Genomic DNA, 23,131 nt, shown 5'->3' with positions numbered 1-23,131 from the left:
GAGCAGGTTTCAATATCGGATGAAATGCAGGGGGAAAGAATGTAAAACAATGATGGGAGAGGTGGGGGGGAGAGAGGTACTGAGATTTTGAAGAAATGAGTAGAAAGACACGGGGAGGCTCCTGGTTATTGAGCAGTTGAGGAAAGCGATTGTGGTCAACATAGAGTCAGGTGCGGCAGATATCCTCCCAATATTCTCATGAGATAGTGACGAGGAGACCAACGAGAAAGCCTAAATACAGAAAACTAACTTCCCCAGCGTCACACAGCCAGTGATTAGCAGACGTGGGATTGCAATTTAGGCTCTGGATTCCATGATTCTGTTTGTCTGTGGCTCACTGCGTTAGTGTGATTAAGGACTAATTCTAGAAGGAGGTTTTTTCTATTTGAAAGGAATGAGTCTTTACCCAGACACAGACTCATGGAGAATGAGTAAAGCACAGCTGTGCTGGAGAGCTTCGGTTTGCCTGGAGACCCATGCCTGGGCTCCTCCATCCTGCTGTCTGCATCAGAACTGACCTGTAGAGAGTGCATCAAAGGGCTGGTTCCCTTGCCCCCAGCTTCCTGTTTGTATTGGCAAAGGAGATTAGAGGGAAGAGAGTATTTGTGGTTTCCTTCCTGCGGGGGTTTCACTATGTTGGCTGTGTCCTGGCTCCTGGCATGGCGTCCCTCTGTACGCAGTCTTCAGGTTTCCAGTAACTTCTCTATATACACTTGTTATTGCAGGGAGGTAACAGTGCCCGGGGCACTACAGTACTATGCCTTGTTGATTGTCTATACCCGGCTCACATCTTTGTAAATAGGCCCTTTACCAAACTCTCCCCAAATTATCCCACTTCGAGTGTACCATCCATTTTCTAATGAGCCTCTGACTGACACACAAGCTTTATGGCCCCTAAGCAGAACTTTTGGGGTAGAAAGAGGAGGTGACTGGACCAGAGAAGGATCTGACTTCTCACCACTTCAGACTGCGGTTGGCCTATTAAGATGGCAAAGGAAAGTGAGTGGGGTTATTTCAGTATTTATAAATCCTCAAGAAAACTGGCTCCTTCCTCTTCTCATTGAAGGTGAGATGACATTTCCCTCAGTGGTGTCTCACCAGGTTGAGAAAAGAGTTGTGGACTGAAGTGATGTCCTGTTGCCTTGGACCATTCTGGAGAGATGGCCATTATGTTCTACCTCTGGGTGTGGCCTGGCCTCTTGCCAAGAGTAGTTAGGCCATCCAGGGCTGAGCTGCCCCGCCATCTACTTACCAATTCTCAAAAGTCATAGAGCTAAAAGCAACCAAATCCTCATATTTTAGAACCATCATTGGCATCTAAATTATGGTGTTATAATTAAGCTTTATATCCAAAGTTTCAGGTTTTGGGTACTTTAAAGAGTAGTCTAGTGATCAAAGAAAGCCTCATTAGCACGTGTCATTTGTTTGAAGGTCTCTGGACTCCAGAGAAGAGGTTGTTCTAGAAACTTGTACCAGGATACCACCATTGTCCCATATGGGGTAAACAGTTTTGACATTGAAGCTGGGGCACTTGCTGTGTTATGTCCTCTCTTGAGAATGCTTTATACATTTGATGGGACCCAGAGCCCCAGAACGGCCAGGTTCTAGTTAGCTGGGAGAGCTTCTGTTATCCTGCACACAGTGATAACCTCCGAACCCCTCGCCTGTTCACTTAGCTATCTTCACTTTTCTAACTGATTCTTGCTTATTTCTCCTGTACCCCACACTTTGGTACATGGTTATGTGGAGGCTGCCTTTTGTTGTTACTTCGATAGTGTATGTTCTTTCACTTATTCAAGTATTTATTGCCCAGGGACCGGGCAATCAATAATGGGCAGCTGTGCATATGATGAATATAGTTAGTCCCTACTGTCATGGAGCCTAGTCTAGTGGAAGATACAGATACACAAAAAGAATAGTCACCCACAGTCGCTCCTTGCCTTGTAACTTTATGTGAGTCAAAGACAGAATTCATCTTTTCTGGTTTGTATCCATGGAGTATCCAAGCACACAGGTGATACTCAGTAGGTACCTGGTTTTATTCATTTTCTGCTAATAGTTCAGCGTTCTTACTCTGCCTGCTTCAGTGTCAAAGGTGTCAGAACTGGCCATTGAGGCAAGGAAGAAAATCAGATTGGAAACTGATGCTTGTTTCTCTCTTTCTCTACACTGGGACAGCTGTCATATCAGACTAGATAGCTCCAGATGTCCAATAGATTGGGCTACTTCCCCCATACTAGTCCTTCTTCTGGAAGACACAGATATGCGCCTCACAGATGAGTCTCCCTGGCCCACTGCTAAAAATCATTTCCCAGTAAAGAAGGGAACAAAGAGCAAAGAACAGAAAGCTCAGTGACTAAACCAGCTTTGGCCCTCAGGGGCAAGGGATCGTTCTCCAGATCACCTCATTAAAGGGAACAGGAAAGGAAAAACTCTATCTGAGGATCACTGATGTACAGTCACAACCCATTTCTTTAGTTTTCTTGCTAAATTCTGGATATTTATTGCCACTGTCTGATATCTTTTGCTCTTGCCTTTTTTAGGGACTAAAGTGCCCAGTTATTCAAACCAGTATATTCTGAGATAGTTTGGGAATGGTTTGTTCTAATATTCCTGGTGTTTTTTCACTTTCAGCTAAAATGAATTTCATTTGTTGAATGCATCAGGATTTGCATGACGTTTGGAATGATTCTTTGTCAGGAAGCTGAGGAGCTTAAAATGGATGGTAGCTCTTCCACTGGTGATTATCATTTGGTATTAATAGCACCTCTTCTGTCTAAATCCCCCCAAAATTCAAATTAAAGAGTTAAATCAATTCTGGAATATAATTGTAGTCATACATTTCTCCAAGTTTTAATTTTTATGCAGTTATCTATTTAGGTACCTTAATTTTCATTCATCTTAACCACAGTTATGACTTTTCCTTAAGATTGTCACCTTAACCTGCCATCATGCCCAGCTCTTATTTGAAGTAATTTCCTTGTGATTTTAAATTCTATGTTGAATTTTAAGGCCATTGGAACTTCTCTCACTTGTGTCTGCAGAGAACTAGGTAAAGGGATCCCCTACTGCTTACTCTGCCTCAGGACTAAGTCTTTTTTTTTTTTAAATTACTTTCCCCTAATTTTTTTTTTAAGATTTTATTTATTTATTTGACAGAGATCACAAGTAGGCTGGGGGGCAGGCAGAGAGAGAGGAGGAAGCAGGCTCCCTGCTGAGCAGAGAGCCTGATGCGGGGCTCGATTCCAGGACCTTGAGATCATGACCTGAGCCAAAGGCAGAGGCTTTAACCCACTGAGCCACCCAGGTGCTCTCTCAGGACTAAGTCTTAAACTGCTCTTTCAGACCCAGTGGGGTCCCCCACCCTCCTCTGCCCCACGCATTGAGACTTTCTCCACTAGGAACTCCAGAACTAATTTATCCATCTACTGTAGTATCCGTCTGGCTCTCACCTTGTCCTTTGGATTGGAAGCATACCAGTTGTCTCCTGGTTCACAACTTTGGCATCTGCGAACCCCCCCAATTCCAGCAACAGCATCAATGGCTGCCATAGGAAATGTTCTTCTGACCTCCAGGAAGGGAAATGATGCTTCTATCAGACTTACTCCTGGCTTGAAGTGGAATCTAGATGCACTGATTCTTAAACACATTATCATTATCATTATTATTTTTAAGCAATGGTAACTTTTATTTTATTTTATTTTTTAAGATTCTATTTATTTGCTTGACAGAGAGACTGAGAGAGCACAAGCACGGGAACAGTAGAGTGAGAGGGAGAAGCAGGCTCCCTAAGGAGCAGGGAGCCCAATGTGGGGCTCCATCCCAGGGCCCTGGGATCATGACCTGAGCTGAAGGCAGATGCTTAGCCATCTGAGCCATGCAGCCGCCCCTATTATTATTATTATTGCTAACTGAATATCAAATTGTGGAAGCTGGTGGGGTGGATAGGAATAGAAACTAAGGTATAAAGGTGGTCTTAAAACTGAGTGCTTTAGATAGAATTAGAATATAGACTAGATGGAATTCTTTAGCAGAATTAGAATACGTACCAGCAGAAGACCACTAACCGGTATCCGTAGCTACTGCAGCTGTTATGCTGTTTGAATCCTTTTTAAAACTAGACTTAACTGGAGTTGTGAGAAGCATAACTCTCCTGAAGGAATCTCTAGCAGAAGGAGCAATCATTTTCAAGGTAGAAAAAAACTATAAGTATAAATAGACTGAGTTCACCTAAGACAGATGAAACAAGCATCTAGAAGAAAATCTATCAGTTAGGATTAGATCTAGTGGCAAGTAACAGAAACCCAAAATAATGGTTGCTTTAACAAGACAGAGCTTTATTCCTCTCCATGTAAAAGTCCAGAAATAAGCAGTGCCTGCGTTCTTCCTGTCTTTCTGTTTTACTGTCTTTAATGTTCCCTCTCCTGGTCCAAAGTGAATGCTAAGCCCCCAGCTGTCACATTTGTGTTCCAGCCAACAGGAAAGGAGGATATTATAGACATATATCTTGCTTTTATCACGTTAGATAAAATACTGTCATATGGTCATTCCTAGTAGCTAAGGAAGCGGGGAAATGGTTTTATACCAGGTGGCCATGTGCTCAGCTAAAAATGAGAACTGTCCCTGCCAAGAAGAAGGAAAGAATAGATGTTGGGAAACAGATAAATATTATGTAATTGGGGACTCTTCGGGGTAAAAAGATCCATAAGCATTTCATGAAAACAAGTTCCAAAGAATTTCTGCCTCCCCGCATTAAATAATAATTTTAAACTTATGTTAAATCATGTTTGGGAGCATGTCTATAACAGAACCACAAGGCAGCCTCAAGAGTCTGGTATTAGAAGCATATCGCGAGTTATTATTGCTAATGTAGGTGTTGAGAATGAAGAAGACTGAGTGAATCTTGAAGAAAACACCTCAGAGGCTTATGGATAAATGGGCTCTAGAATCTAGTCTAAGAGCACCTGTCCCAACTTGAGGAATGATTTTGATCATTGTCAATGGAGTTGCTCCAAATCACAGATTTGGGACTTGGGAAGTTCTGTTTTGGTTGGATTCTCCAAAACAGCATGTGTGTATTAGATTTTCAGATCAGAGAAACTGAAACTTCAACTCATAAGGATAGCAGCTTTTTTCAAAGGAGCGTTTTTTTCCTTCCCAGATGAGTCAGATGTAACCCCTTCTTGCCATTTCTGGAAGCATTAATCTATTTATCCACTGTACTCTAAATAAGCTTAATGTGCTTAGCTTGCTATTAGGGGGTGATTTACATACCGTGAGAGAGAAAGTTCACTCATTTGTGGGGCAAAAAACAAAACAAAACAAAAGAACTTACTCTGTGAGCCACCAGATCACTCACCATCAAATTTGGGCCCTATCTGCTCCCTGTGGAGGATTTTTCCATCCAAATCCTTTGAGGCCAGGAAGTCTTCCTGTTTTACTCGGTATCCCAAGTGCCTAGCCCAGTGCCTCTCACAAAGCTAGCTCATAATAAATATTTGTTGAAATATTCTGAAGAGGGTTCATCAGAGACAGTGACAGAAAAACACATAATGAAAATTAGCAACACACTTTTTGGTTAGTCTTGGGTCATTTCTAGTAGTTCTTTTTTTTTTTTTTTTAAAGATTTTATTTATTTATTTATCTGTCAGAGAAAGAGACAGAGAGGGAGAGAGAGAACACAAGCAGGGGGAGAGGCAGGCAGAGGGCAAAGCAGGCTCCTGACTGAACAGGGAACCTGATGTGGGGCTCAAACCCAGAACTCTGGGATCATGACCTGAGCCGAGGACAGTCGCCCAATGGACTGAGCCATCCAGACACTCCCACCCTTTTTTTTTTTTAAGATTTATTTATTTTCTTGAGAGGGAGAGAATGAGAGCAGAGACAGAATCTCCGGGCTGTGCCCGGAGCCAGACAAGGGGGCAATCCCAGCACCCTGAGATCATCACCTGAGCCAAAATCAAGAGTTGGGTGCTTAACTGACTGACCCCCCTCCCAGGGCCCCTCTAGTATTTCTAAGAGAAAAGAAAATTCACAACAAGATGGCACTGGGAACTTTTGAGCTTTTGCAAGAAGTGATGAAGGAAAAGTACTTATTTTGACAACTGTTCTTCAGTGTGAAAAATTCATAGCTGTAAATGACAACAAAGGAAAGAAAACCCAATCTCTAAGAACCTAAGCATTTGCCATACTAGATCTTAGGACACATGATGATTCCTTCTGTTACTTCTGTTTCCTAGTGCTGCCCATTTGCCAAAATAAAGATGTCCTTTCTCCAGCCAAACTTGAGCTGCCAGAGTGAACTAATGACTTCAGAATGGAAGACAGATGCTTCCTGCGGGAGGATTCCTGGGCAGACAGAGAACACGTAACCAGAGCTGGTTTCAGAATTTGTGAGGCCCAGTGCAAAATGAAAATGGAGGACGACTTGTTCAAAAGTTAGGGGGAAAAGTGTTATTAAAGGGACCAAAATATAAAGCTTTCCTCCTTTTCCCACAGTATCTCTGCTTTTTAATGTATCTAATGCTGCCCTAATTAAATAAGAATAAAGCATTTTAAGTTAATGGCTTTTGTTTATTTATTTTTATCATTTCAAATCCTTTATTATACATCATGGGTGCACAATTTGAGGCTGGTTAAACACAATTGGTTTCCAAAATTTCTTTGAATAGTTCCTAGATTTACTACATGAATGTGACCATGAAAATATTTGGCATTTTTAAATTTTGAAACTCTAAACAGGCACTTACATGAAGGAAAACATTACCATTCACAGATAGCCACATTTAAAATAGATGCTCCAGCACATAGTACATGGAACCTTTTGCCGATAATGAAGTTGGTTACTGACCATTTTATCAAAGTGCCATAGTAGTAAACAGGTTTAAAGAAATGTAACTTGGGTTACTTAGCTTACTCATAAAGTAAGGTTAACGGACAAGACTTGCGCTGAAGTGTATAAAAAAATATTGGTACAAAAACCAGTGAACCCTTAGTGAAAGTAGTTTCACACGACAGGCTTCATTTTAGTTCCTACACCCCACATTTAGTGTATCTGAGATCAGACCCCATGCATACGAACAGATGACTGAAACCTTCTTTTGGAACTTTGAACAAATGACTTGAACTTAGTGTTAGCAAAATTTCAGTTTGAACTAGCCAAGTTCCAGGTTAACAAACATGAAATTGTCCAGATCTAGATAACTACATGCTTCACAGGGCCTCCTGAGTTCTCCATCCTCAAATTTTCTCCTGGAAAGGGAAGAGAATATTTGTGAAGGCAAGAAAATTATATTTTTATGTATGTGGTAAAAAGATGCCTTAAATTAAGAAAACAATTTTAAGTAGTTATAGAAGAATTATATAGTTTTAACTAAAACACCAACATAGAGTCAATTCTACATTGCAGAAAACATACAGTGTACCTGCTGGATAGTAGTAGCAAAATAGTTACTTAATATGGCAAAAAAGAAAGAAAGAAAAGAATGAATGAAAGAAAAAGAACAGAAGAGAAAAGAGGAAGGGAGGGAGGGTGGGAGGAAGGGAGGATCAGGCAAGCAAGCAGGCCACTGTGACATGCCACATAATCTCAGGTAAAATTTTTAACATTCACACCACAGAAGACTTCAAAGAAGATACAATTCAGGAAGCCACGGAATGGTAGAATCGAAAGCACCTACAGTGAAACACTCCCTATGTATTTCTCAAACACACATGTAGAAACATAAATGTATTTCTCAAAAATATTGAGATGCCATGTTTTAAATCTTTGCCGGATGTAATGCCCAGTCAATTTTTCTATTTCTATTTGAACACAAACTATTTAATTTTTTGCATGTAGAGAATAGAGGTAATTGTTAGCATGAAAAAGGAGAAAAGTATAATCAACATTACAAAGAAAAGCAAAATTACAAATACCAGCCTACTCACATGAAAATCTTTAATGTTTATGTTTATGCATATCTGGGTGCTTATCATCAGGTCAAAGTATGCAGTTAAAAAAAAAAAGGAAAGAAAAAAACGGCAGCTTAAGAAAGTTCCAGTGTTTCAAAGAAAGCGCTTTTTTTAAATGTATATACATGAAGAACATTTAGTTGTATCATAAAATAAATGCAGCACTGTAAGATAAAGGAAGACTATTATAAATGGAGTTTTGGCCTTCCCCCCCCCCCCCCCAAGCTGCAGCCATCTTTAACAAGCTGAACTTCATCTCAATGGACATAGGAGTTTTTTGCTTCTCTTTTTTTCTCCCATTCAGTTCACATTTCGGGCTGTTCAGCAGATGCCTGTGATTCTGGTGATTCAAATCGCTGGTGAAAGTTTGTTCTCTGTTTCCTCAATTTTTCAGGAGCTTTTCTCCATAAAATGATCTCCTGCTGCTTGAAGTACCTTCTGTCTTCCTCATCAACAAGGACTAGATTCAAAAAGTACCTTGCTGAAAATTTTTTGTTCACATCTCGCATTGTGGGGGTTGGATCATATCCTGCTAAAAATAGTCTTATTGGGATTGATTCACCTTTTACTGGTGCGCCATCCATTATTTCATATTTAGCAATTGTTTCTGTTTCTGTGGTGGTACTGGATCCAATTCAGGTGATCTCTTTTTTGATCAGTTGGAACTCCATATGTTGGATTTTTATTCTTACTAATAAAAAGTAAATTTTTCCAACAATCACTTCCTTTAGATGATACTTTGATTTATTATATTCAAATTCTATGTGTAGACAATCTTCAATGCCTACTTCCATCTTAATTGAGTTGTTAACATCAGGATATGTGGCAAGCTGGTGAACAATAAGATCATATTCTTTTATCAAGTCTGTCAGTCTTCTTACTATTGTCACTTTAAGAAAATACCTCAAGCGAACATTGGCACCGATATAAGATTCATATGGCTTTTCAACTTGCATAAATTCAAAATCATAACTTCTGCTCTGAGTCAATTCTCCAGGCAAGGCTAGTTCTTTCACTAGGTTTACAAATTCATGAGTATTACTCTTGTCATTGAAAAGTTCAATTTGACCTACAAATTCAATTCTAATTCCTTGGTGCCCTAGCCTCTTTCCAGGTTGCTTAAAGGCTAGGTTTACCTCTCCTGAAACGGATTCTCCGTCATAGAAAAGATAGTGTTTTTCTACTTTGCCATCTTCAGTTTTCATTTCGGCCATTTTCCTGGTCTCCCCATCATTAAGGACAACATCAATCTCACAAATGGGTCCAAAAAAGCCTCCAAGAAAACTCATTGTCAGTGCCGCCGCCGCGTCCCCACCACTTCACTCCGCTTCCCTCAGAACTCCCAGTCCAGATTCCCCAATGGCTTTTTTTTAAACCATTCATCTTTTGAGCGTGGCATTCCAATTTTAAATTTATTCAAATATATTTATTCAAATTATATGAGAACATTTACTTGCATGCAGGATCACCCAAATTGTACAGTTATGTTTTGTAGCTTGTACATATATATGTATTTTTTTCTTCTTTTTAAACATTTTATTTATTTATTTGACCAAGAGATAGCACAAGCAGGGGAAGCAGCAGGCAGAGGGAGAGGGAGAAGCAGGATCCCTGCTCAGGAGCCTGATGTAGGCTCAAACCAAGGACCCCAGGATTACGACCTGAGCCCAAGGCAGATGGTTAACAGACTGAACCACCCAAGCACCCCTTTATTTTGTTCTTACCACCACACTGAATATGCTGCAAAAACTGCCTCACCTGTTTTTTTTTTTTCTTTCACTTCTTGATTTGTGCACATTCTCCTAGCAGTCTATGGAGGCCAATAGCTTCCATAAAATGCTTGCCCTGTGCTTACTTTGAGTTCCGTCAAGCTCCATGCTGCATCCACTGGAATTCTGAGTTCATGCAGCTTCAGAAATGCTACACGAAGATGGGGTGGCAAGAAATGACAGAGGCACATGGAATATACGTTATCTGCTCATGCCATGCTTTGTTGTCCCTTTGGACTTCGCTTACAAAACATCCAAGTTCAAGGATTAAATTATAATGAATTTCAACACAGTGATAGTACAGCATTAAATCAAACGTGGGGCTCTTTTGAGCCTGGGACCCTGTGTGCCTGCACAGGTCACGTGCGCATGAAGACAGTCCCGCATGTAAGAAAAGTAATAGTTACCTTCTCTTCTCTTTGTCAGTAATTTGAAAAACCAGTAGTCATTTGAAGAGCACAAAGAAAATGGGCTCACACCAAAAGGGGACATATTGAAAAATAATACTGTATTGGCTAACTGAAGTCTAAGATGAATCTTGTTATATTGTAAAAGAATTAACAGGAAGGACGCCTGACTGGCCCAGTTAGAAGAGCATGGGACTCTTGACCTCAGGGTCATGAGTTCAAGCCCCACGCTGGGTGTAGAAATCATGAAAATAAATAAATAAACTTAAAAAGGGAACAATTAACAGGAAAGAAAGAGTTTGTAGTTAGTGTTCAATTGAGAATTATCTTAAGGGCAATAATTACATAGTTGTATTTAAAATTAGTGAATTAAAGTTTTTTAAAGAATAGAAATGTTTTTGTTTATTGCTGCAACCCTTACAACAACAAGAAAAGGCTAAACATTACAGAGAAGTAATATAAAAAGCTACTCTCAAAATTTAATGTATCTTGTAAAACTTGTGGCATGCATTTATAACATAACTATTTTTACTCTTGATTCAGACAGATGACATAAGATTATGATACTGACCTTGTTCTTTTCATGCACTAAAATTTTGTTGTGCTTCATTGATGAGAGCACTGTAATAGCCCCAATAGAAAATCCATCTAAATATTTTCAATTTGAAGGGCTTAAAGAAATAATAAATAAACCATTAATTTGTTTTCATCTCAATGTATATATTTTTAAAAGATTTTATTTATTTATTATACACTAACAATGAAAATAAAGAAAGGGAAATTAGAGAATTGATTCTATCTACTATAGCACCAAGAACCATAAGATACCTGGGAATAAACCTAACCAAAGAGGTAAAGGATCTGTACTCAAGGAACTACAGAACACTCATGAAAGAAATTGAAGAAGACACAAAAAGATGGAAGAACATTCCATGCTCATGGATCAGAAGAATAAACACTGTTAAAATGTCTGTACTGCCGGGGTGCCTGCGTGGCTCAGATGGTTTAGCATCTGCCTTCAGCTTGGGTCATGATCCTGGGGTCCTGGGATCGACCCCCACACTGGGCTCCTTGCTCAGCGGGAAGACTGCTTCTCCCTCTCCTACTCCTCCTGCTTGTGTTCCCTCTCTCGCTGTGTCTCTCTCTGTAAAATAAATAAATAAAATCTTAAAAAAAAAAAAGTCTATGCTCCCCAGAGTAATCTATACTTTCAATGCCATCCTGATCAAAATTCCACTGGCATTTTTCAAAGAGCTGGAATAAACAATCCTAAAATTTGTATGGAACCAGAAGAGATCCTGAATTGCTAAGGAAATGTTGAAAAAGAAATACAAAACTGGGGGCATCACGTTGCCTGATTTCAAGCTTTGAAATCAGGCAACAAAGCTGTGATCACCAAGACAGCATGGCACTGGCACAAAAACAGACACATAGACCAGTGGAACAGAGTAGAGGGCCCAGATATGGACCCTCAACTCTATGATCAAATAATCTTCAACAAAGCAGGAAAAAAGTTACAGTGGAAAAAAGACAGTCTCTTCAAAAAATGGTGCTGGGAAAATTGGACAGCTATCTAGAGAAGAATGAATTCAATCATTCTCTTACACCATACACATAAACTCAAAATGGATAAAGGACCTCAATGAGAGGCAGGAATCCATTAGTCCTAGAGGAGAACTTAGGCAGTAACCTCTTCGACATTGGCCACAGTGACTTCTTTCAAGACATGTCCCCAAAGGCAAAGGAAACAAAAGCAAAAATGAACTCTTGGGACTTCATCACGATCAAAAGTTTCTGCACAGCAAAGGGAACAGTCAGCAAAACAAAGAGGCAACCCACAGAAGGGGAGAAGATATTTATAAATGACACTATAGACAAAGGCCTTATATCCAAGATCTGTAAGGAACTCCTCAAACTCAACATACACAAAACAGATAATCACATCAAAAAATGGGCAGAAGATATTTATTTATTTGAGAGAAAGAGAGAGAGAGTGAGCGAGCAAGAATGAGCAAGAGCAGGAGGGGGTGGGAGAGAAAGAGAGGGAGAGATAGATAGAGGGAGAATGTTCTTCCATCCCTCACCAAGCAGGGAGCCCAATGCAGGGCTCGATCTCAGGACCCTGAGAGCATCACCTGAGCTGAAGGCAGATGCTTAACCCACTGAACCACCCAGGTGCCCCAGTGTATTTTCTTTTTTAATTTATTTTTAAATTATTTTTTATAAACATATAATATATATATATATATTTTTAATTTATTTTTTATTTTCAGCATAACAGTATTCATTATTTTTCACCACACCCAGTGCTCCATGCAATTCGTGCCCTTTATAATACCCACCACCTAGTACCCCAACCTCCCACTTATCCCCAGGGGTACAGGTCTGTGAGTCTCCAGGTTTACACACTTCACAGCACTCCTTTTTCTTTTATATTAAGGTGAAAAATTCAGCTTTGTTTCCAAATGATCAATAGAATATAAATAACTATGTTAGAATGATACAGGAAATCATGTGACAAGAGGGCTAAGATGAAGTTCTATGAATATACAACTTAGCGAATATGAAAGTGTCACCATAAACTAAAGATGTATTAAATGCTCACTAATAGTTTTTCCTAATAAAATTAATCAAAACCCAGATAATTCTTGTGTTTATTCGAATAGTGTTTAACACTAACTTTTCCAAACACACATATACACACTCACACACCCATACAACCTATACATGTGATTATGTATTGAACATTTCCAGAAGGATACTCAATGTGTTACTTAGGTGGTTCTATTTAATGAGACTAGATATTGAGAGAACGAATTTTACTTCTCACCTTTCCTTCACCTTCTGTACTGTTTGGATATTTTACCATCAGTATGATTTTATTTTAATAATATAAAAACTGGCTAGTTAAAAAAGGTAGTCATTCAGTGAATACACACTAAAACACATACTGCAATCTATAGGCAGACATTGTACGTATGGGTCTCTATTATTATTTCATTTCATTCTTCAGTTGGTTGGAGCCCCTCTTTACCCAGGATGATTCTTGCATTAATACCATATCACTGAGGAATAGGCATCTGCAAAGGGAGGGCTTTTTGGAATAGTATGGCTTAATTGTCAATCATGAGAAAGAGCAGTATCTGTAAAGTTTTTCTGTCATATGGTGTATGTAAATGATATTCCTTCATAATTTTAAGGCTTCTTTTAAATGAAAAATTTGAACATACACAAAGGTAGAAAAAAATGAACCCCCATGTATTCAGCAATCAGCTTCAGCAATGATCAATTCATGTCCTATCTTGTTTTGTTAATACCCCGCCCACTTCCCCATCTCATTGAATTATTTTGGGACAAAGCCAGATATCATATCTTTCCATCCATAAATATTTCAGTATGTATTCCCATAGGGACTCAAAAAAAATAATGACAATAACATTATCACATCTTTAAAAATCCCCAAGGACTCCTAATTATTATTAAATATCCAATTATTGCTAAAATTTACCTGATTGTGTCATAAATGTGTTTTTCCAGTTGACTCCTGTATAGATTATCAACTGTCTTTTAGCCCATTGATTACCTCCTCCCTATTTTTTTCTTACATTTATTTATTGAAGGAATGGAGCATTTTGTCCCATAGAGTTTTCCATAGCTTGGATTTTACAGATTACATCTCTCTGTTATTGTTTAACATATTTTCTTTCCCCTAATATTTTGTAAATTAGTAGTTAGATCTGAATGCCTAGAGCAGTTGCCATTGTTTGGGAAGACTACCTCCTAAGTGGTAGTTTCATCATATCATATCAAAAGACCTAGAATGTCTGCTTGCCCCTCTTTTTGTGGTGTTAGTACTGATCCATAGCTTAGGGGCTGTTAGCATACCATATTGCAGTAGACTCTTCACTGGTCTCCCCACGTTGCCCTTTCTCCCACCTCCAGGGGATATTATCTATGCAGGACTGAGCTGTGGGTTGGATGGGCAATTCTGCTAATCTTGGCTGAGCTTGACTGATTTATTTTTTCTGGATCCATCTAGGGTTTCCACATTAGTTGGGCAACTTAACTGTTTGATCCAGAATTTCCCCCGGAGCCATGGTTCATTTCTTCCTGTGTCTCAATCTATAGCAGGCTAGCCCAGGCATGTTCTCCTGGTTTTACAAAGGTCCAAGAGCCTTCCATATTTTGATGATCTGCCTCATTAAAAAGATCATTCTTTCTTAACAATGCAAATTCTTTCTTAAACTTCCAATTAGTCTTCAGTACGAGCATTCAATACAGATACATATATGATACAGCTGACCTTTCTGAAGTTTTGGCAGTTCATTTTGTCTCTTTATGTAATAGGATAAGGCTTACTATTCACGTTTTCTAGTCCTTGTACTTATACAATTTTATAGACTTTCAGACGTGATGAGAGGTCTTTATCATTTTGTTCTTGAGCTTGTCAGTTCAATCCACACCAGAATTCTTTATTTCCTTTAATTTGTCTCATTGACTGTTTTACTTCCTGAACTATTCTTCTTCTCTTTCTTTTGACAGCCCAAGCAGGTTTACAGCAGTCCAGTTTTAGCTATGCCGACCTATCTGTTCAGCTTATCCTTGGGACATTCAAGAGAACCCCATTGCAGTCAGTGTTTATGAGCTTTTATGATATTTGCTTAACAAATGTGGCCTTTAGAAGATTTAAGTAGGCATCGACTGAATTGACAAATAAGAAAAATAGAGGATGGCAAATGCGGGCACAGGTAGATGGGAGAATCACTCTGGAAAGATGCTTATATGAAATGAGGAATATTTTCCCCCTAATGTTAGAAGCAGCTCCACCCAATGATTCATTTCTTCCATAAATACAGAATCTTGGGTCTCTTGAAATATAAAAACCATATCGATAACATATTTTTTCCTTTGACCAAATATAATACTATATGCTTTATACTTCACTTGTACTGAACACTTATACTTTACTGTTTCATTCTCTTCAAATTATTTTTAAAAAACTATTTAAAACTATTAAAAAAATAATACTGAGAGCACTTTGTGACATACTTCAGGAGGTATTGAATTTATAGGTAAAAAAGCTAAAGGTCAAGAAGATGGCTTTCCTCTAATGAATGGTAAAGCAGAGGACTAGGGGAGAACGAACAAGCCTAATTCTACACCCAAAGGCAACTGCTTACTCATCCCATAGACAAATGCAAGAAAGCTTATAGCCCAGACGTGAAAGACGTTATATAATAAAGTGTTTTTTTTTAAAAGATTTTATTTATTTATTGGACAGACAGAGATCACTAGAAGGCAGAGAGGCAGGCAGAGAGAGAGGGGGAACCAGGCTCACTGCTGAGCAGAAAGCCCGATGTAGGGCTTGATCCAAGGACCCTGGGATCTTGACCTGAGCCAGAGGCAGGGGCTTTAACCCACTGAGCCACCCAGGCACTCCTAATAAAGTGTTTTACTGGAAAGTAGGAACTGAAAGCCTTGGATGGATTTTGCTAAACAATACAGCAATCTGGGAATGTCAAAGAAGTAGAAAAAAAAAAAGAAAGAAAGAAAAATCTTTTATCAGAACTCAGCCAGGCTTATGAGGGTCACTAAGCGGCAAGCTCAACAATAATTAAAAACTATAAAGCGCTTGAGTGTCCTAAATTATAAACACCTTTATAGTCTCGGAATTACAAAAAACCTTCTTAAACACTGTTATCACTAATCAGATTAAAATATTATCACTTTAACACTGATTGTCAGTAGTAAAACACTATTGGCTTAAAAATATTTCTTGAATGTCTTAACACTGTGTTCTGTACTTACAAGGAATGCACATGAACATAAAGTTTGCCCTTTTAAAGAGAGAATAATCTCTCTTCAGTCATAAACTATTTAAGGTATTTTGGAAGCTATGAATTTTCTCCTTTAGAAAATGTACATTTGAACATACACTCAAGATTTAACATTTAGCTTTTGAGGTTTTATGGGCATTCCAAGCGCTTCCATGGATCTTGGAGGGGTGAGTTACGGAATTTACTTGCTTCTTCTTTTTTTTTTTAAGGGTTTAATTTATTTGAGACAGGGCATGCATGTGTGGAAGCCGGTGGGGGGGGGGCACCGGCAGAGGGAGAAGCAGACTCACCACATAGCAGGGAGCCCGACGTGGGTCTCGATCCCAGGACCCCGGGATCATGACCTGAGCCAAAGACAGATGCTCAATGGACTGAAACACCCAGGTGCCCCCTTTATTGGCTCCTTGTGAATTAGTACGAGTCACATATACCCCTAACTTGGCATCTGATCTTGATAAAGTCATTCAGCATCTTAGGTACTCAGTTGCCTTATCTGTGAAGTAAAGAGGTATGGGGTAGATAACCTGGACATAATTTTTCTGTCCTTTAGGAGATAATAATCTGGGAACATGAAATGATCACAAAAATATTCAAGATAATAGTTTTTCCAACATTTATGAAAAATTGCCAACAAATAGCAAAATGGAAGGAAATTATAGTGACTACCTATATAGCCATCACTTAAATTCTAATATTCAATTTTATCACCTATTTATTTATCCCTTTAGCCATTCCTCCATTCATAAGCAATTTAAAAAGTGCATTTCAAAGTAAGTTATAGACATCCCTACTTTTTTTTTTAGCATGCGTATCATTGAGTTCAATATTTGTGTATAGTTTTTTCTTTTGATGTAAAATTTACATACAAAGGAATATGTAAATCTAAATTTTCACATTTGTTGTGTTCTGGCAAACCCAATTGTCACTCTTTGTAATCGATTCCTTGCTATACCCAACGCTCTTGTCCCTTCTTCTTTACTCACCTGGAGAAACCAAAACCCTGCTTAAACCCAGCTCTCCAATCAATAAAAAATTATCTGTATGGTTGAATAAGACTAGACAAAAGAGACTCTATCGACTTGGGTGTTTTAAACTCATGATTACTGACATAAGGCTTCCCAGCAATTTTCTGTATTTGCTTTGTCCAAACTCTCCCACTCTCTAAATAAGTATTTCTCAAACTATCTGGGTGAAGGGTCAACTTCTAACAATTTTAAATCCATTTTGGAATAATACTTTAAAAAAATGTTTATTTATTTATTTGACACACAGAGAGAGACAGCTAGAGAGTAAATACAAGCAGGGGGAGTGGAAGAGGAAGAAGCAGGCTTCCCACTGAGCAGGGAGCCCTATGCAAGGCTCAATCCCAGGACTCTGGGATCATGACCTGAGCCAAAGGCAGACACTTAACGACTGAGCCACTCAGGTGCCTCTGGAATAATACTCTCATAAAATACAACTTAAATGAGTTACAATAAAAATGAAATAAAACAAAGACAGACAAATTTCAAGTCCAAAATTTTTATCATTAAACTTAACAGTCATAAAATTATTCCATCCAATTGCTCTAAAAGCTTATACATGGTTACTTTTAATTCCTATACCTGTCTTTTCATGGACTGGTAACAAAGACTTTGTGAAAAAGCTCTGGTCCCCAGACTATGCTGTGGGTAGCACTGCTCTAAGTGACTATTTTGTACCTTCTCCTCCCTTCTCAAACCTCTCCTATTTCCCTACCCTTCCTCAGTCAGCTGGTGATTTTGCTTCACTGAGACACTTGAATGAATCAGAAGAGAATTTCACAAGCTCTCACCATCATGTCGACTCACCTACCTCTATCTGTGCCCATACACACTATCCTTCCTCTATCTGTGCCCATACACACTATCCTTTCTCATGTTATTATGGATGAACTGCCATGCTTCTGGAAAAGGCTAATCCTTTCAATGTACACTGGGGTCATGCCATCTCAACTCAAGGGTGGGGCTCTGGCTACTCTCCCCCTCCCTTTTACATCATGATTCCCCCCTCTCTGTTCTGTCCTTCACATCAGCATACAATCATGTTGTTATTTCTCCCATCGTAGAAACCTCTCGGCCCTCTCTCCCTGTCCAGCTGCACCCTTAACCTTTCTGTCCCTTTCTTGCAAAACTCCTGGAATTAGTTGTTTATATCAGCCACCTTCAATGTCTTTGCCCGATTCTCTCTTGAACCCATTTTAGGCCAATTTTCACCCTCACTACTGTATTAAAACTGCCCTTTTTCTAAGGTCACCAACGGCTTTCAGATTTCCAAATCTGTATTCATTTCCCAGCCCTTAGTTTCCTTGACCCACTGGCAACGTTCAACGGTTAATGGTTCTGTTCCTTGAAACATTTTCTTCTCTCTTCAAGGTACCATTCTAGCTTGTTTTTCCTCTGACTTCTCTGGCTTTTCCTTTTCAGTTTCCTTTGGTGCCTTGCTGCCTGGAAATGTTGGTGTATCCAATCCTTTGACCTCTCCTCTACTCTGTCTACACTTATTCCCTACATGATTACGTGCAGTTTTGTGACTTTAAGTACCATCTATATACTGATGAAAATCAAGTTCCCTGAAACTCACCCCTGACTCTCACTCAGGTTTCCTATCTGTCCCTCCCATTGGTATTTAATGAGCACCCGAGCATCTCAATGTTCAGTCCAAGCACAGCTCCACATAGTCTGTTCTGCCTCCAAATGCTTTTCCAGTCCTCTCTACTTCAGCAAATAGCAACTCCATCCTTCCAAAGCCCTAAAACCTTGGCATCATCATTGATACCTCTTTTTTTTCTACCTCTATCTCCTCATCAAATCTTGTTAGCTAGCTCAGTGCATAGGAGACCCAAATGAGGAAGAAGTTTTGCATAAAGATCTGAGTCATGTTTTATAAATCAGAAATGTTGGGAGAATGCCAAGATAGCTTCCAGGCTCATTGAATGTAAGGGATGGAAAATGAGCAGCCTCCATTCTACAGGGCTGTAGGGGGGTGACTGGGGCACAGAAAGTTTCCAAGTTCTCCAGAGTCAAGAGAGGAGCGAGATTTTGTGAAGAGACTGAGAATAAGAGGAAGTGGCTAGGATTGAAATTACTCTTCAAGGGGCAGAAAGAAGAAAGCTGGGGAGGTAATAATAGAAGGATACATCATCATCATCATCACCATCATACAGTCCAGTCTCCCATTAGATGGGTAGTTAAGATACCTTTACACCTAGGTGCATTGGGTTGGACCGTTACACCCCGAATGCAACATACATATGGCAGGCTTAACTTAATAATTTAATAGCAAGACAAGGTAATCAATAATGAAGTCGCAAATAGCAGTTAGTTTCACAAGAACTGACAAAAAGGGACAAATATCATGCAAGTCCACTTATAAGAGCTACCTGAAATAGTCGAAGTCATAGAAACAGAAAGAATGGTGCTTGCCAGGGCCTGTGGGGAGTAGGGGTGATGAAGAGGAGTTAGGGTTGAATGGGTAGAAAGTTTCAGTTTGGTAAGATGGAAAGTTCTGGAGACAGATGGTGGTGGTAGTTATACAACAATGTGAACGTCCTTCATGCCACTGAACTGTATTTAAAAATGGTTAACATGGTAAATTATGTGGGGTGTATTTTTTACCATGACAATAAAAAAAAGGGAATTGAAGTAGGGTGTATTTTAATACTTGCTAATCCAAGTCAGTTCAGAGAATGTCAATCCAGAGACCCTCAAAGAGGTCTGACACTGAGGAAAGTGTTCTATTCACTTTTTCTAATTTATTTCTCACCGAAGCCTAATCATGAAAGTATTGTCTCCATCGCAGAGAAAGGAAAACTGGGAGCTCCAAAGCATTCTTATCCAAAGCCACAGGACTAGTAAATAATGGAGCTAGGAATTCTATCCCAGTGTATGTGTCTCCGGAGTCTTTGCGCTTTCTATGAGCTGACGACATTACACCGACACAGTGGAGATGTGAACTCTGCTGTAAAAAGTTCCAAAGTCCACGTTATAAGCATGTGGCACAGTGGTGGACTCCTGGTAAACATGAGCAACAGATGGTTCAAGGCAGCTCCTTTTATTTTATTTTTTATTAGTCTCAGAGGTAGAATTGAGCGATTCATTGGATGCATGTAAGACCCAGTGCCCTCTTAATTTCCATCGCCCAGTTACCGTTTCCCCCCACCCACTGCCCCTCCAGGAACCCTCAGTTTGTTTCCTAGAGGCCAGCATCTCCTATGGTCTGAAAGGCAGCTCTTCCTAAACAAACGCCTGACTGTGCTCAAGTTGAGAAGCTGGTGGGGTGAGCAGGAGCAAGGTCTACGCGCAGTGTCTGAGGCCTCGGATGAAAGACCTCTGTTCAGCGGCAACACTGTGGAAGGACTCCTGATCACAGGTGAGGTTTATCCGCCGTCTCCTCGCACACACAGACGATAATCGCTACCACTGGTTAGTGCACGACCGAAATATGATGGGCAAAGAGGTAAAATGAAAATTTCATATCTGTACTTTAAAAATCTGAGTGTTTTGTAAATATGAGGCATTAAAATGATTTAGATTCCACAAAGTGGTCTGGGAACAGGAAGGGTTTTATCAGATGGTTATCATAAAGCTCACTGACGGCCAAGACTACGGTGCCAGAAAGGAATTAGGTACAGACTACTCAGGGAAGCTTTGTATAATGCCATCTTGGACTTTTCTTCTTTTTTTATTCCCACCAAAGCATGTTTTGGAAAATCTATGTATGTCTCCTATTGTATAGAGAACTTCAAAAGACTGAAGTGGACCACTGCAGAAACCTCAGAATACTGTCTGGAGAATACTTCAAATATTTCCAAAGCACATCAGTATAAAACATCTGCACTATAAATTAAAGATGCCAATTGGGTTGCCAGTAAAGGCAAAGTTTAATATTCCCAGATGTTATTATATAGTATCTTATGATATGTTGGCTGAATAGAATATGCACATTTGTACACCATGGTATTTTTTCAAAATGTAAATCTAATCCCTGGGGATATAACAATAGCAAGACTGAATAAATTGTCTGAAAAGGAAAATTTGTATTTCTCTTTTTTTTATTGTCAGCTTAAAAGATGGGGTAAGGGGAAAAGCAAGAAAACTGATTCTTCTATTAAAAGGTACTTTGTCATATGGAGGTAGAAAAATCTTTTTTTCTGAAGTGTAATTCATTTATAACATTATATTAGTTTTGGGGGTATAAGATAATGATTTGATATTTGTATAGTTGCTACTATGATCATCACTGTAAGTCTCGTCACCATTCATCCCCTAACATAGTTACAAATTCTTTCCCTTGTGATGAGAACTTTCAACATTAACTCTCAGTAAACTTCAGATATACAATACTATGTTATTGGCTATAATCACCATGCTGTACATGACGTCCCATAAATTACTTAGTTTATAACTAGAAGTCTGCAGCTCTTGACCCCTTTTTGTCCATTTGGCCCACTCCCCAACCCAGCTCCCCTCTGGCGACCACCAGTCTGTTCTCTGGGTCTATGAGCTCGGTTTTGTTTTCTTGGTTCATTTGTTCTGTTTTCACATTCCACATATAAATGAAATCATATGGTATTTGGCTTTCTCTGACTTATTTCACTTAGTACCATATCCTGAAGGTCCATCCATATTGTTGTAAATGGCAAAATTTCTTTTTTGTGGCTGAGTAGTAGTCCATTGTGTGTATGTGTGTATACGTGTATATACACACACATTATGTATATATACCATACATATGGTGTGTGTGTGTATGTGTGTGTATATGTATTACATCTTCCTTTTTTAAAAAGCAACATTTTTATTTATTTATTTGATGGAGAGAGACCACAAGTAGGCAGAGAGGCAGGCAGAGGGAGAGGAGGAAGCAGGTTCCCTGCTGAGCAGAGAGCCCGACTTGGGACTCGAGCCCAGGACCCTGAACTTGAGCCCAAGACCCTGAGATCATGACCTGAGCTGAAGGTAGAGGCTTAACCCACTGAGCCATCCAGGCACCCTATATCTCATCTTCTTTATCCATTCATGCACTGATGGACACTTAGGTTGTTTCTATATCTTGGTTATTGCAACTAATGCTGCAGTGAACATATGGATGCATATATCTTTCTGAATTAGTGTTTTGTTTTCTTTGGATGAATACCCAAAAGTGGAATTGCTGGATAATATGGCAGTTCTGTTTTTACTTTTTCAAGGAAACTCCATACTCTTTTGCATGGTGGCTGCACCAATTTACATTCTCACTAGCAGTGCATGAGTGTTCCCTTTTCTCCACATCTTAACTGTTAACTCTTGTTATTTCTTGTCTTTAGCCTTTCTGACTGGTGTGAGGTAATATCTCATTGAGGTTCTGATGTGCATTTCCCTGTTGATTGGTGATGCTGAGCATCTTTTCATGTGTCTGTTGGCCATCTGTATGTCTTCCTTGAAAAAATGTCTATTCAGATCCTTTGCCCATTTTTTAATCAGATCACTTTTCTAATTGCTACAGAGTTGTGTAAGGTCTTTATATATTTGTTTCAAATTTTAACCACTTATCAGATTTATGCTTGCAACTATCTTCTTCCAGTTGGTAGGTTGCCTTTTTAATTTCTGTTGATTGTTTCCTTTGCTGGACAGAAGGCTTTTAGTTTGATGTAGTTCCAATTTTTATTTTTGCTTTTGTTGCCTTTGCCTTTGGAGTCAAGTTCAAAAAATAATCTCTAAGACCTGTGTCAAGGAGCTTACTGCTTATGTTTTCTCCTAGGAGTTTTATAGTTTCAGATCTTAAATTCAAGTGTTTAACTCATTTTGAATTAATTTTTGTGTATTACATAAGATAGTGGTCCAGTTTTATTCCTTTGCATGTGACTGTCAAGTTTTCCGAACTGGACATTCATTTATGGAAGAGATAGTCTTTACCCCATTGTATATTTTTGGCTCTTTTGTCATAAATTAATTGACCATATATTTGTGGGTTTATTTCTGGGCTCTTTTCTGTTCCATTGATCCATGTGTCTGTTTTTATGCCAATACTACCCCAGTACCACTCTGTTTTGATTACTATATTCAACTTTGTATATAGTTTGAAATCAGGGGGTGTGATGCCGCCAGCTTTGTTCTTGTTCTCCAGATTGCTTTGGCTCAGCAGTATCTTTTATGGTTTATATAAATTT

At 39.1% G+C, this 23,131-nt stretch overlaps 1 pseudogene across 1 annotated transcript; it reads right to left on the bottom strand.

Moving 5' to 3' along the window:
• Positions 1-7,914: 7,914 nt before the first annotated feature.
• Positions 7,915-9,305, bottom strand: LOC309844494 (vacuolar protein sorting-associated protein 26A pseudogene; annotated as a pseudogene). The gene has a single exon. The product of its transcript is annotated as a vacuolar protein sorting-associated protein 26A pseudogene (transcript).
• Positions 9,306-23,131: the final 13,826 nt, after the last annotated feature.

Source organism: Mustela nivalis, assembly GCF_964662115.1.
Source record: "Mustela nivalis genome assembly, chromosome: 11".
Classification (NCBI taxonomy): Eukaryota; Metazoa; Chordata; class Mammalia; order Carnivora; family Mustelidae; genus Mustela; species Mustela nivalis.
This window is presented reverse-complemented; position numbering and strand designations above follow the sequence as displayed.